This window comes from Adiantum capillus-veneris, chromosome 27 (genome assembly GCF_014529385.1).
Source record: "Adiantum capillus-veneris isolate H3 chromosome 27, ASM1452938v2, whole genome shotgun sequence".
Taxonomy (NCBI): Eukaryota; Viridiplantae; Streptophyta; class Polypodiopsida; order Polypodiales; family Pteridaceae; genus Adiantum; species Adiantum capillus-veneris.
The window spans coordinates 135,091,037-135,107,742 of NC_140957.1; the positions used below are offsets into that span (position 1 = coordinate 135,091,037).

Here is a 16,706-nt window from a genome sequence, read left to right on the forward strand (position 1 = left end):
TGTAGCGACAATTGGATGCATTACATAGTTTTGCAGAGGATAGTGGATTGTCTATAAACCTTGGTAAAACCAAGGTTATGGTGTTTAACACCACACCACAGTGGATCAGGAGATCAGCACCGACTTTCACATAAGGAGATTGTAGAGTATACAGATGCATACACTTACCTTGGGATTGTCTTCACTGGGCTGAGGTTTTCTTTGGGGAGAGCAGCAGAGACTAGACTGACTAGAGCTTATGCGGCCTTGGGAGGCGTGGAGAGGATGTGTTCGCAGGTTTAGTTCTAGGAACCTCAGACAAAGCTATGGCTCTTTGATACTTTATTAGCCTCAGCTATGTTGTATGCGGTGCAGATATGGGGACCTTCTATAGGCCAAGATGGTTGGAGACGTATGGAGAGGCCCTTGGTATCTATGATCTCTCGACTGATCAAAGCCAAGGCCTCCGTACCCATGCTATCATTCGAGCAGAGGTAGCTGCCCCTCCTATGGAGATTGAGGCGCTTACCAAATCAGTCTCCTTTGTGCACAACTTGTGGGATACTACTAGAGATAGATATGTTAGACTGGCCCTTGAGTCTTCCAGACAGTTAGCTCTTCAAGGGGACACTTCATGCTGGTATGCACAGATGACATCATGGTTTCAGATGCATGGCTTCACCATGGACAGACTGCCCCCTTTCCAGTACTCTCTTCAGACACCCTCGATGTCTCTTACACGGGTGGGGATTACTAGACTCATTCATTAGGACCTGATCTAACTGGATACCAGGAGGACATGGATAGAGCCGCCACTGGAGTTGGGCACGAAGATGGCTTTCTATAGAGAGCATCTTCTCCACCTCACAGGAGGTGAATTTGTGATTCGACCCAGCTACATGGATACACATGTCTCATGGTTTGCGGTGTGCCATTGGTCAGATACGCACATCCTCACATCAGCTGGAGATTGAGACTGGTAAATTCAGAGGGATACCAGCAGACAACAGGATGTGCCGCTTATGCTAGCTAGAGCCAGAGACAGAGCTACATTACATATGTCATTGCATAGTGTATTATGAGATTCGGGGCCGTTTCCATTGCTTATTTAGAGAGGGTTTCGGTCCTTTCTCTAGGGTCATGAGTTATGAGGATCAGAGATGTCTTGGGCTATATCTACTTGAGTTACACAAATATAGAGACACTTTACTGGGGAGAGCTAGAGAGAGATAGTCCCAAAGACGGATTACAGATTTCTTTTCACTAGTTATGGGACAGCCAGAGGAGCAGCCATCACTGCAGAGCTCGGTCCACACACATTCGACCACTACCGACACTCTCATCCACCGAGCACTGGAGCTACGGATATCCAGGCGGCCACGATGGATTCTAGAGGGGCTACACAGCATCGATGGAGACTACAGCAGAGGATTCGAGCCATACTCTCTCGACATCCAGAGTGCATATGAGGATGGATTCTAGTAGTAGTAGTATTTTTGTTCTAGTCTTTTTGTACCCAGACATGGTATCAGATTCACAATTTTGTAACAGTTTGGTCTCATGGGTTATTTTGGCCTTTTGAAGACGCTAATATAACATTTCATTTCATTTCTCTCTCTCTCTCTCTCTCTCTCTCTCTCTCTCTCTCTCTTCAAGTTCAGTTTAATTGTTTGCAGTTTTCTCACATGTGTTGTTGTAGATCTCTGCTTGGAGTGTCCAAGCCTATTTCAACAAATGTGCATGAAAAAATATATAGTAATGGCATGAAGATGCAGTAGAGGGAGTTGGTGCATGATAGGGTATATTAAAAGGCACCTTCTTAAGTGGAGAGTGTAAGGATTCTAGGCGCTAATCCTTAATTAAGTATTTAAACTCATGATTAAGACTTAAGAAACTGAAACTGAACTTAGAACAATACTTAGAAGACTCTGTGTTTGATTGATTGAAAGTGTGATACAAGGGTTCCTTTTATAGGAATTGAATAGTCATCAGTGAAGAGGCATATCTCTTTGTGAAGAGACATGACTTTAGGCGAAAAGACACATCCTTTCGGCGAAGAGCTGCAACCATTGGGTGAAGAGTCGCATCCGTAAGGTGAAGGGGTGTGACCAGTCGTCGAAGGAGTGTGGCTTTTGGCGAAGAGGTATGTCTTTTGGGCGAAGGGGTGTGACCATTCGAGAACATGAGGCCTCCTGGGTTAGTCACACTTCGCATCTGCATCTGTAATGAATCAAGAAGAGTGTAACAAGTCACAATCGTGACATTCCCTCCCATTTACATTAAAACCCCGTGTTCAGATGAAAGTCTTCCTCTTTTCAAAGAATTCTTGAAGGAGGTTTGGGTACTGCTGTATATCTTCATCCGTCTGCCAAGTTGAGTCTGACTCATCAAGATCCATCCACTTGACAAGAAATTCTGTTGTGATCTTTCGTCTTGTTTCTTTTTGTCTAACATCAAGAATCTTTTCTGGAACAAGAATTATGTGTTCATCCTCAATTTCTGGCACATAAGAAGATAAGTCTGGAATTGGCGAATCTCCTTGTATGTACTGTTTGAGCCAAGAAATGTGGAAAGTTGGATGAAGTTTTCCCCATGAGAGTGGAAGTTCCAACTTGTAACTGACAACTGAGTACTTCTTCATTATTTTGAAAGGTCCATAGAAGCGAGGGCGCAACTTTGGAAAGACCGATTTCACAGTTTTGTAGCGATGAGGTGCTACATATAATAAAACCAAATCTCCCTCTTGGAAGTCTGCATGTCGTCGATGCTTATTGACTTGTTTCTGGTACTTTTGTTGGACATGAACCAACTTGTCACGTACTTGAATAAGTACATCTTGCATTTCTTGAACCAACTGATTTGCTAGAGCTACTTTTGTGTTGAAGAACAAAGTTTGTCTATAAGAGGAGTATGCCCATAAGCTGCTTGGAATGGAGTCATGCCAGTTACTGAATGGATAGAGTTATTGTATGCGAACTCTACAAGTGGCAAATTGAAACCGGCCTGTTCAATCCAAAAAGGGCGGTAGACTTTACTTTAAACCTTGATTTAGCTTTCACCCATTATTAGTCGTCTATTTTACCTGTACTTTCAAGACACAACAAAGGGGAGAGGGATACAGGCTGCTAGATTGCACCTGTATGAGTAGACGGACACCAGATTGGCCCCTAACTTAGGCGCCCCTTTCGGTATTTCTTTATTGTTCAAAAGAGGGAATAAACGCTGTGGTTCCCTACAAGCTGCCCCGCACAAACTCGGCTGAATTTCCACTGTTCCAGCCTGATTTCGGTAGCATAACTGTACTAGAACCCTTCACAGTCAGTATTCCCACGCATTGGCCGACTTTCCCGACGCATACGGGCATTTTGCAAAACCTGGCGAGAATCTGCAGCACGCTGAATTCTCTGTTTTCAGCCCTGAAAATGCGCCAGATCACCTGTACAGCGGTCCCCTTGCGTCCCCGAACCTCCTGGGGGTATTAGGGTCCGTTTAGGGCCAAAACCCTAAACCTGCAAAAATACACAGCAGGCTGTAATTCACTGTTTCGGGCTCCGTTTCGCGTGCCGGTCGCATCCCTAGCAAGTCCTCGAGCTCCCGCACCTGTAGGGCTACTTGCCCTTTGAATCGGACGAGATTTCTGGCGTGAAACCTCTCCGAATTCACCTGTACCTGCGGGGGGATTAGCCGCTAGCTAATCCAGTACCTGTGCAAGAGGCTCTTGCCTCGGCAATCGCGCATGAACCCACACAACTGTACATTGGTCAAATGAAAAGCCCACTAGAGGGGCATAACATACTGCCAAAGGGGAGAGAGAGGGCAGTGCGTAGCGTGCAGGGCATCACTCCTGGCACCGCACTGTGCATAAGAGGGAAAGCAAGCACTCCATAGCTCTTAACCTGTGACAGACACTTGCAAAATGAGCCTCCCAACTATAAATCACGTTTTTGCCTTCTCTATAAGTAGTAAACTGGCCTCAAAGTGCCAAGTGTCACTCATTTGTGCATTTTCCCGCTTTAGACCCTCGGGTCTAAAAATATCTCACCTGCAGCCTCTGTTGACTTGGCCACAGAGTAACAAAATGATCCCCATGTCAAACTGCACGTAATGACGCGAAGACATTTTCAGGTCCCAAAATAGCAGTTCCCTAAATTTTAGGAGATGCTGCCATTGTATCTTTCTAGGTCATCCGACCCTCTTTGTACACTGCGGCCACATCCAGAACTGAAATGTAGCCTCTGTAGCAAAGGATTCCACTTTGGCTAGTCAATGACCCCACTTGGCTAACCATAGTCCTTGTCCAACCTTAGTGCTCTCTTGCCCTCAGGCCTGGACTCCCTCTGGACAGTTCCACACTAGCTATGCAATGCAGGGCAGTTAGATTTCCCGAGGGGTGTTTCCAAAAAGTGAAAGTAAATAGATAATAAGAAAGAAATCAACAAAAAGGATAGATAGTAGTCACACGCTGGTGACATACCCCCCTCTTGAAATCTCAAACGTCCTCGTTTGCATCTATGTCGTACATGCTTACTGTCAACACTGATGTATTCAACACCTGTCGACACATATACGACACATACATGCTCATTGTCAACCCTGGTGTATTCAACACCTCGTCGACTCATGTATTGCCTGCGTGTGAACCCTGTCCCAATGACATAGTGGTAGCTGCACACTCTGCCATTGCTTTGAGTCACTAACTTTCCAATGACAAAATGGTAGCTGCACATTTTGCCACTGTCTTATAGTACACGTTGGATCCCGTAACACTTTCGAGCATACCCAAACCGACAGTTTAAGAATGCAGTTACACATGTACTCCTGAATAGAAGCAATCACTGTATCCTTGACAAACTGACAAGAAATACTCACTTCTATAGCACTAACCAAACTTTTGGACATTCCATAAGAGCAATTGCCAAACTGACAATCTGTACAGCTCTAACATTCATGTAACAGGTATTTGATTTGAGCTCACTTTAAATACCATGTACATCATTTGTTTCAGAAGCCATTGTCACACTGACAATCCATGTAGCTTTGAAACTCAAGGGGTCAAGGTAGGTTGCAAATCGAAGGCTTCCAGGTAAAGTGATAACACAGTTGGTGACTCTGCAAGTTCACCTTCTTCCATCCACTTAGCATCCATTGGTGGATAGTTTCTGAACTTTACCAAGTAACGCCTAGCAACCTTGCCTTTCACTTTCCTTTCTTTGTGTGCCAAAATCTGTTCAGGGACCAAGATCTCGTCAAGTTCCTCGACTTCCGGCTGATCTTCAGCTGGAATAGCTTCTGGCACATCACCCACATAGGGTCTGAGAAGACTCACATGAAACGCATTGTGAATCTTCCAACTGTCAGGCAATTTCAGCCTATATGCAACATCACTGATTATGTCGCACACTTGAAAAGGCCCATAGTAACGCATGCTGAGCTTTGGAAACAGTCTTTCCTTGCCCTTCATCTTCTTTAACCTTGCCTTTTCAAACCGTAGAAGCACCCAATCACCAAGTGAATATACCACTTCACGACGGTGACGATCAGCTGCTTTCTTTTGCTTTGCCTGAGTCCTTTCTAAGGCCACTTTGACCTTCTTGTACATTTCATCCATGTCCTGAACATACTTATCTGCTTCAAATATCTTGTCCTTTGTATGCAATATGGGAGGAACTTTCTTGCCACCTTCAACTATCTCAAAGGGTGCCTTGCCAGTTGATGAATGCACTGTATTATTGTATGCATACTCCACCAATGGCAAATACTGCTCCCACTTTCCTTTATGCTCTGACACATAGCACTTGAGCAGATCTAGGACAGTAGAATTTGCCTCTTCCGACTGCCCATCTGTTTGAGGATGAAATGACGAAGAGAATTTGAGCGTGGTGCCCATATTCTCAAACAAACCTTTCCAGAACAAACTAGTCATGCGTGGATCACGGTCGCTAATAATCGACTGTGGCATGCCATGATACTTGAAAATATTGCTCATAAACAAGCGTGCCATCTGATCTGGCTTTATCTTCTTCCTGACAGGAATAAAATGAGCCTGTTTGCTGAATCTGCAAATAATGGTCCAAATACCATCATTTCCTGTCTGCGTTCTTGGAAGATCAAAGATAAAATCCATAGCAATACTTTCCCATGGTTTATCTGGAATAGGTAGTGGTTGCAATAACCCTGGTGCCTTTTGCCTGTCAAACTTGACCTTTTGGCATATTAGGCATTCTCGCACAAAGGCATCCACATCCCTTCTCAATGTAGGCCAATAGAAGAATGTCTCAACCGCTTTAACTGTAGCATCGATACCACGATGCCCTGCATACGGTGGGACATGACTCTCTTCCATAACTTTGCGTCGCAATGGCTTTGTGACACACAATCTGCCATGCATCATCATGAACCCGTCTTTAAGAAGATAGTGTTCATGACGTTGTCCATCCATTAGTTGCTCGAAGACCCTTGCAAAATCTTCATCATTTGCATACTGTTCTCTCATATCATCAAGTTCATGATGATAAGGAATTGACACAGCTGAAATTTGTGGCTTCCTAGACAAGGCATCAGCCACAACGTTCTTCTTGCCTTCCACATGCACAATCTGAAAATGGAACATGGACAAGATATTTGCCCATCGCATATGCTTCTCAGATAACTTTGTCTGTGTCAAGAAGTATCGCAAGGTCTGATGGTCCGTTTGGACAACGAAATCTGCACCTAGCAGGTAGTGTTTCCAACTTAAGAGCGCATGAATCACAGCCAGTAACTCTTTCTCATAGACCTGCATGGTCATCTCTGGCCCTTGCAAAATTCTGCTCTCATAGGCTACTACCCTGCCATCTTGCATTAGCACTGCACCAATGCTACTACCGCAGGCATCACACTGGACCACAAATGACTTCCTAAGATCCGGCAACACAATGACTGGATCTGAAGTCATCTTTTCCTTTAAGAGATTAAAAGCTGAAATCTCTTTCTGTGTCCATCTGAAGGTGACTGCCTTCTTTTGAAGAGCATGTAAAGGTGAAGCAATCTCAGCAAAATTTCGGATAAACCTTCTGTAATAGGAGCATAGTCCCAAGAAGCTTCGGACATCATGCACCGTCTTCAAATTTGGCCATGACTTGATCGCTTCGACTTTTGCAGGATCCATTCTGACACCGTCCTTTGAGACAATGTGTCCCAGAAAGTGAATCTCTTCCAGAAAAAACTCACTTTTCTTTGCATTGATGAGCAACCTATGACTGCGTAGCTCTTTGAACACAATGGCCAAGTGATGCCTATGCTCCTCTTCATTCTTTGAATAGACTATCATGTCATCAAAGAACGTACCAACAAACTGCTGGTGTGGACGGAAAATTCTGTCCATCATCCTATTGAACGTAGCAGGAGCATTTGTGAGACCAAAGGGCATCACTAAAAATTCGTAAAGGCCAAACGTCGTTCTAAAAGCAGTCTTGTGCACATCCTCTGATCTAATGCGGATCTGATGATACCCACTCTTTAGATCTATCCTGCTAAACATAGCTGCTCCTTCTAATTTGTCCATAATATCATCAATTCTAGGTATAGGAAACCTATTCTTGATGGTATTCTTGTTCAGTGCACGGTAGTCGATGCACATACGCCATGAGCCATCCTTTTTCTGCACCAACAACACTGGAGAACAGAATGGAGATGAACTGGGCTGAATCAGCCCTTTTTCTAACAACTCCTGTACTTGGCCCATTATCTCTTTCTGCTGAGCCGCACTAACCTTGTATGGAGGCTTATTTGGTGGGCTACTGCCTGGCACCAAATCTATCGCATGGTCCTCGGGTCTCTCTGGCGGTAATTGAGACGGTAATGAATCGGAAAAACAGTCACTATACTGTTGTAAAAACATTGACCTTTCTTTATCTAGCACAGATAAATTTGATTCATCACAATCTGACACTTCACGTGCAAAAACCAAGTACGCAGAAAGATGCTTTTTCATTACAGAAGTAATAGCAGAAGCTGATACAGTAGGAATAGACTCCCCTTTAAGCTTTACATCCAGAATATGAGTCTTTCCCCTGCTCTGTACAGTGATCTTTTTGTTGTAGGCATCCATGATTCCCTGTACACGAAACAACCAAGGAATACCTAACAACACATCACATCCGTCCAGTGGCATGATGTAAAATTCTTCAGCATCTACATAGGACTGGATATGTAGGCGCAACTTTCCGATGATGGGTGTCACAGCCTCTGTATGGCCAGGACATGCCAAACCTGCCTCTGCTGTATACCCCATCTCTTCAGGTCTGATTCCCAACTTTGAAGCCAATTCTGGGGAAATGAAGTTGGCTTTGGCACCTGGATCAAAGAAGATAAGCACTGTTTGATCCCTAACCTTTCCCCATGCTCTGCAAAGCTCACTTGCATCTGAATTTGGCTTGTCGCCCACCATATCTGGCACTAGACCAGCCATGGGCTTCTTTCCTTTCTTGTCTTCCTTGTCTTCAGAATCAGCTGGCCTTTTCTTTGTAGGACAGTTGTAAGCAATGTGGCCAGGCTGCTCACATATAAAGCATTTGTTCTCTGTCCTCAGGACCTTCTTTTGCTCTTCTGACTTGCGAGGAAAACGTCTTTTCCATTTCTTTGCTGGTCCTTTTTCTGATTCAGCCGTAGCTTTGTCTTTCCCTGTGTTGGCCGACTCCTGAGTCCCTTTAGGAGCCTCATTGGGAACGTGCTTCTTGGCTGAATTTTTCTTGCCTGATCCTGCCTTGACGCCAGTGTTAAATTCACAATCTTCTCCCTTGAGCAAACCATTGCCAGTGTTTGCTACCTCGATGAGCTGCGTCAAAGTAGTGACTTTTGTCTTCGTACAGTACTTTCTCAATCCTTTAGGTAGGCCACAACAGTATTTTTCAATCTGTTCTGTCAATGGCACAAACCTATAGGAAGTTACTGGAAGTAGAGCTTTCCAAAACTTCCGATTGTAATCATCCAGATTTCTGCAAGTGGCAGCATTAAGCTGGTGCCATTCTGTCATGACATCTGCTTCGAAATCATCAGATAACCATGCTGCTGCAAAAATCTGCTTGAAGTAAATCCATGTGGACGGAGCTTGCCCTTGAAGCAATAAAGTTGTCCACCATTGTCCCGCATTCCCTGTCAAGAAAGTGGCTGCCTTGCGGACCTTTGAAGCCTCTGTAAAGTTTCCCCCTGCATAGGCCTTGTCAAACTGCTGGAGGAATGAAAGAGCCTTCTTCCTGTCATCAAACCCTGTAAAGGTCGTGAATGACACTCCTTTGCCACCTTCTTTGTACGGAGTTGGCCTCTCCAGCGGCGTTAAATTGTCATATGGAAGTGACTGAAACATGGGAACACTATTAAGGTTCATCTGTGTTCCTTGGCCGCTATTAACTTGACCTGGAAATGCCATATTTGGCTGCTGATTTGTAATTCCAGCCATACCAAAATTTGCTTGTGGCATCCCAAATTGTCCCTGAGTGCTTTGAAACCCTGGTTGCATACCCATGACACTGTACATGGGGTTAGGCATCATCGTTTGAGCACCCGCAAACACTGTTCCTGGCGTATAAAACTGATTTCCAGGTGCATGACCAGCCATGCTCTGAAATACCGATCCACCTCCAAAATAGCCAGGGTGTACTGAAGGTGGTGGGAAGACCTGTTGCATAGCCTGTAAGTTGCTTCCTTGCCCATTAGAACCAGCTATAGGCTGCTGAAAGGTGGCGGGCTGAATTGGTACAGCTTGAAAAACTGGCATCTCAGCCACCTGTTCTTGCACCTTAGGCATACGTTGTGGAGACTGCATGTTCTCCGTCAAGTGTACAGGTGTTTCCATTGACTGTGCGGTATGAATCACCTGTGCTCGAGCCTTAACAGGCTTTTGAATATGATCCAGTGACCCAACTTGCTGAGACGGAACAGGAGGTTGCAGAAAGGCTAAAAACCTTGGGTTCTGCATTACTTGTGTGAACATAGCCACAGCAGTAGCCAACTGGGTCCTGAATATATCATCATCAGTCTGTGGTGGTCTTGAGGACTCACCCACTTCATGTGTCTGTTGACCCTGTGAAGAGGAAACCTCTTCAGTCACATCATCTGGTCTGTCAGCCATAATTACAATTCCCTGTGTCTCGTCTATGATCCCCTGTGTCTTCAAGCCCAAAACTGACCAAGGCTCACTTCTATGGGAAAAAGTGATTTAATCCCGTCGATGGAACCATGAAACCGGCCTGTTCAATCCAAAAAGGGCGGTAGACTTTACTTTAAACCTTGATTTAGCTTTCACCCATTATTAGTCGTCTATTTTACCTGTACTTTCAAGACACAACAAAGGGGAGAGGGATACAGGCTGCTAGATTGCACCTGTATGAGTAGACGGACACCAGATTGGCCCCTAACTTAGGCGCCCCTTTCGGTATTTCTTTATTGTTCAAAAGAGGGAATAAACGCTGTGGTTCCCTACAAGCTGCCCCGCACAAACTCGGCTGAATTTCCACTGTTCCAGCCTGATTTCGGTAGCATAACTGTACTAGAACCCTTCACAGTCAGTATTCCCACGCATTGGCCGACTTTCCCGACGCATACGGGCATTTTGCAAAACCTGGCGAGAATCTGCAGCACGCTGAATTCTCTGTTTTCAGCCCTGAAAATGCGCCAGATCACCTGTACAGCGGTCCCCTTGCGTCCCCGAACCTCCTGGGGGTATTAGGGTCCGTTTAGGGCCAAAACCCTAAACCTGCAAAAATACACAGCAGGCTGTAATTCACTGTTTCGGGCTCCGTTTCGCGTGCCGGTCGCATCCCTAGCAAGTCCTCGAGCTCCCGCACCTGTAGGGCTACTTGCCCTTTGAATCGGACGAGATTTCTGGCGTGAAACCTCTCCGAATTCACCTGTACCTGCGGGGGGATTAGCCGCTAGCTAATCCAGTACCTGTGCAAGAGGCTCTTGCCTCGGCAATCGCGCATGAACCCACACAACTGTACATTGGTCAAATGAAAAGCCCACTAGAGGGGCATAACATACTGCCAAAGGGGAGAGAGAGGGCAGTGCGTAGCGTGCAGGGCATCACTCCTGGCACCGCACTGTGCATAAGAGGGAAAGCAAGCACTCCATAGCTCTTAACCTGTGACAGACACTTGCAAAATGAGCCTCCCAACTATAAATCACGTTTTTGCCTTCTCTATAAGTAGTAAACTGGCCTCAAAGTGCCAAGTGTCACTCATTTGTGCATTTTCCCGCTTTAGACCCTCGGGTCTAAAAATATCTCACCTGCAGCCTCTGTTGACTTGGCCACAGAGTAACAAAATGATCCCCATGTCAAACTGCACGTAATGACGCGAAGACATTTTCAGGTCCCAAAATAGCAGTTCCCTAAATTTTAGGAGATGCTGCCATTGTATCTTTCTAGGTCATCCGACCCTCTTTGTACACTGCGGCCACATCCAGAACTGAAATGTAGCCTCTGTAGCAAAGGATTCCACTTTGGCTAGTCAATGACCCCACTTGGCTAACCATAGTCCTTGTCCAACCTTAGTGCTCTCTTGCCCTCAGGCCTGGACTCCCTCTGGACAGTTCCACACTAGCTATGCAATGCAGGGCAGTTAGATTTCCCGAGGGGTGTTTCCAAAAAGTGAAAGTAAATAGATAATAAGAAAGAAATCAACAAAAAGGATAGATAGTAGTCACACGCTGGTGACACAAATACTCTTCCCATGACCCCAATCGAATTTGTATGTAATGTCGAAGCTAGGGTAGTTTTCGTACGTCGAACGGAACCTCTCGTTCCGTCCGGCCGGACCCGTCTCGTCCCGTGCGTTCCGTTCGGTCACTTTTTTTCGGCAGTTTATGACCGTTGGCAGGTTTTTGACTGTTTGCAACGTCCACTTTGTAGGCCTTTTGGAGCCGTTTACGGGCAGTTTTGAAGCCAAATGCAAGCCCATGGCCCATGGGCCATTGCCATGCTTATTGCCCAAGGGCCAATGCCCATTGCTCAAGAGTCAAGCCTCACATGCTCTTCCTCTCCTATTTAAGCAACCCTTCCCCTTTGTTATCCAACACAACCTACAACTACAAGCTACAAGCTTTAGCCCTAAGCCTCTCAATGCTCTACCCTCTCATCTCCATGTGCTTCCATTGAAGCTCTCAAGTGGGCTCAAGCTCTCGAGTCTCCATTGGGTCTACCATCTCTCTCCTTCAAGCTCCCTTGGGTGACGGGTCTCTCCTTCAAGCTTCCTTGGGTCTCTCTCTCTCTCTCTCTCTCTAATCTATTGATACATTATACATCATACTAGTAGCTACTAGCTACATACTACATAATGCCGCCTCCTCTTCATGAAGCCTTTGAGAAGCATTGCCGATATTTTGAGCGGGTGGGGGGCAAGCAAAACTCTTGCAAGTGGTGGTGCAAATATTGCCCAAAAGCTATGACCTCTTCCGTCACTCGTCTCATCATCCACTTGACAAAGATGGGAGGACAAGCGGGGCCATGTCCTAAAATCCCCGAAGATATCCTTGCGGAATGCAAGAGAAAGTATCTTCCATTGAAGACACGCAAGGGTAGAGTCACCTCGGATGAGTTCGTGTCACCGGATGTTGATAGCTCCGATTCGGAGGAAGAGGCCTCTCCAACTATGTCCATGGCTACCGGTGCCACCGCGGCCTCATGTGATGGTAGTGCCTCCTCCAAGAAGTCCAAGAAGTCCAAGGGGTCTTCAAGTGATGGTGGCCGACCTCCGAAGATGGCAAAGCAAACTTCTCTTGCGAAATCGGTGGGTGGATGCTCCAGCCCCTTGTCTTTTCTCAAGTAGAGACAAAGAATCGCGGAAATAGAGATTGCCCGCACGGTGATTGAATGCAATCTCTCCTTCAACATTCTTCGGTTGGAGCGATGGAAGAGGATGATCATAGCAATTGCAGCGGTTGGTCCATGCGAAGGGTGGACGGGTGTGTCATACCATGACATGAGAACAAAGAAGCTTGATGAAGAGAGGGCAAGGATTGACAAGTCACTTGAGCCCGTACGTGCGGGTTGGGCAAAGTATGGATGCTCTATCCTCTCCGACGGATGGAGCGACCGCAAGAAGAGGGGCATCATCAACATTCTTGTTTCTTGTCCTCTTGGCACGTACTTCTTGCGGGCGGTGGATGCGGGTTCGAGAGGGAAGAAAGTGACCGGGGCATTCATTTGGAAGCACATCCGCCAAGCCATTCTTGAGGTAAAACCGTAAATCGAGCCTTTATGTCTTGAGCAATTGCCAATGAGTCCTATGTTTTAATTTTTAAGTTTTAACTCTTCTTGTCACAAATGCCTCTTGTGTAGGTTGGTGCGGAGCATGTCGTGCAAGTGATTACCGACAATGCTTCAAATTGCAAGGCAATGAGTAAGAGGCTAGAGAAGGAATTTCCATCCATAGTATGGACTCCATGTGCCTCTCATTGCCTTGACCTTCTCTTTGAAGACATAGGGGAGCTAGGTTGGGTGAAAGATATCCTCAACCAAGCACTCTCCATCATCAATTGCATCAATGGCAAAGTGAGGGTGCTTGCCATTTACCGCACCTACTCCGACCTTGAGTTGAAGAAGCCATCGGCCACTCGCTTTGCCGCCATGTGGCTACTTCTAGAGCGGCTCTATGATGTGCAAAACAAAATACAAAAGACCATGGTCTCCGATGAGTTTAAGGAGTGGATGAATGGAGAGTCCGCCGCTTCCCAACAAGATGCAAAAGCCATCCAACGGCTTTGCTTGCGGGAGGAGTTTTGGCAAGAAATTAAGGGTCTTGTCGTTGCGATCTTGCCCTTGTACAAGGCTCTCCGCATGACCGACATGGAAGGGGCAACTATTGGGCTTCTATGGCACTTCATGGAGGAAGCTTACAAGGAGATTGAGAAGTCTACAATCCTAGATGGGGCTTCCGATGGAACACGGTATAACTACATATTTATTATTACATATGTCATTCTCTATATATCTAAATTCTACATGCTTGTCTCTCTACTTAGTACATTTCCTCTCTCTTCTTGTAGTGATTACCTCGAGAACTCTCCCAAGAGAGACGACATTCTCCTCCTAATCACAAAGCGGTGGGATTGGATGAAGAGACCTATCCATTACTTTGCGGCTCTCTTGCATCCAGCTTACAAGAAGCCCGAACTCTTTGCAAATCAAGAGCTTATTGAGGAGCGCAACAATTACCTCTTTAAGGTGCTAAAAGAAGAAGACATTGGAGCATTTCTCCAAGAGGTAATCAACTATAGCGACCAACGAGGCACCGCATTTACTTCCAACTTGTGTTGGAAGCGGCAATCCTTGGTGAAGCCTTTATTTTGGTGGGAGAGCTTTGGCTATCAATTGCCTACTCTCAAACGACTTGCTTTGAGGGTTCTTGGCCAAGTAAGCGACAAGCCTCAAACTTTTACATTTTGTGCTTAATCTCTTCAACTATAGTCTCTTATAGCTTATGCCTCTCTTGATTGGTCCACATACTCCCTCATCCACACCAAAATCCGAAACAAGCTCTCAACGAAGCAATTAGAGCGACTTATCTATTGTCGCTCCAATTTACGCATGTTGTGCTCTATGCATGAGATGCCTATGGCTCGACAGGTATAAATTATAAATTATAATCACTACTCACTCCATTTTCTATACTCTAGAGTCTAGTCTTTAATTAGTTTGAATATACTAATTATGTTTTCATTGTCCAATGTTGTAAATGTCAAATATGTCAACGTGGATGAGCTCACACTTACGATTGACACTCTAAAGAGTGTCAATAAAGAGCAAGACCCTGAGGAGCAAATGATTTTTCGTGAGCTCTACTTGGAGCTTAAGGAGATTGATCGCCGGGTTTCTCGCACACGATCACGCAAGAAGGTCGTCATCCATGGAGTTACATCGGCTACAAGAGGCAGAGGTGCCGTGTCTACAAGAGGTAGAGGAAAAGCATCAACAACACCCATGGAGGCTCCTAGGACCTATGTGCGGCGAGGCTCCGGAAGCGGCTCTTGTGCGGCGGCCATCACTTCCGAGGATAGAGAGCCTCGAGAGCCAGAGTATGATGATGAAGGCAACCTCATTAGTGATGGAGATTATGAGCCGTCATCCTTCGACTCTTGTGAGGAAGAGGATGATGTTGGTGAGCAAGGCTCAGAAGAGGAAGATGATGAGAGCACTAGTGACTAGTGACTTTACTATTTAGTCTCTCTATTATGGTGTGCCACTTTTTGAGTACTTTGTAGCCCTTGCCACTTGGTCCCCCCACTTTTTTATATCCCTTGTCACTTTTTGAGTACTTTGTAGCCCTTGCCACTTGGTCTCTACTTATCACATTTCAATGATCATTTTGGTTTATGTAATGCTCATTCTCTTTAGTCTTTGAGTCTTGACTCTTTACATTGTACTATGTAGTATTGTAACTACTAACTTGTAATCTATACAAATGTCAAGTTTCTATAAGTAAGTATTAAGGCCTAAGCCTTAGGCCCTTAGACTTGAGAATTATTTGTTTTTTTAAATTTGAACGTACATAACGTCATCGTACATCATAAATTTTTTTAGTTCGTTTAGTACCGCACATCATCGTACGCGTACAAAACGTACGGGACCGTACGAGACTACTATGGTCGAAGCATTTCTTCCAAAATTTGATTCACTCTTTCTGTCTGCCCATTAGTTTGAGGATGGTATGCTGAGCTGAATAACAAATTTATACCAAGGGATTTGAAAAGGGATGTCCAAAAATGTCGTGTGAATTTTGGATCTCTGTCTGAAACAATAGACTTTGGTAATCCATGTAATATGAAAATGCGTTGCACAAACAATTGCGCAACGTCCGGTGCCGAGGCAGCTTTCTTGCAAGGAATAAAGTGTGCCATCTTTGAAAACCGATCCACCACTACGAGAATCTGTGCATTGCCTTTTTGAGAACGAGGCAATGTAGTGATAAAATCCATGTTGACCCTTTCCCATCTTTCTTGAGGTACGGGCAAAGGATGAAGTAACCCTTGAGGAAGTTGTCGAGAAGCCTTCATTGTTTGACAGGAATGACAAGCTTTGACAAACTTGATAACATCTTGCTGCATTTGTGGCCAAAAATATGTTGCAGATAACAATCTGTATGTCTTGTTGATGCCTGGATGAGCAGCAAAAGGGACTTCATGATGTTCTTGGATTAAAATTTTCCGCAATGGTGTATTGTGTGGAACACAAATGCGATCAATGTAATACAACAAGTCATTGACAATGGTGTAAGCTGCAAACATATTCATCTCTGCAGGAGTCGGAGTAGAGGATTTAAGAGCTTGAAATGCATCCCCAAAATCTCGATCTGTCAAATACTAATGCTTGAAACAAGCAGGTATTTCCATCTGCACACCGGAAATGGCAAAGTTGATGGCTCGAGGAAGGCGGCTTAAGGCATCTGCAATTGCATTTGCAAGGCCTGGCATGTATTGAATAATCATATGAAAATTTGCCAAGAACTCTGTTTGCACCACGGAATCTGCGCCAAGAAGATAGTGTTTCCAAGTGCGGTAAGCATGAACAATGGCTAAAAATTCCTTGTCATAAACTGGGTATCTCATTTGTATGGCTGAAAATTTGCGACTGTCAAAAGCAATGACACGCTCATTCTGCATAAGAACACCTCCAGAAGCACGATCTGACGCATCGGTCATGACCTGAAAAGGTTGAGTAGGATCTGCAATAGCCAAAACTGGAGTTGTCGTCA

General features: G+C 45.2%; 1 protein-coding gene and 1 pseudogene across 1 annotated transcript in view; both read left to right on the top strand.

The window, feature by feature from the left end:
* The window catches only part of LOC147422797 (Haloacid dehalogenase-like hydrolase (HAD) superfamily protein), an 87,018-nt gene that overhangs the window by 38,944 nt on the left and 31,368 nt on the right, over positions 1 to 16,706 (top strand). The window lies entirely within an intron of this gene.
* LOC147422798 (uncharacterized) lies at positions 11,876 to 14,407 on the top strand (annotated as a pseudogene).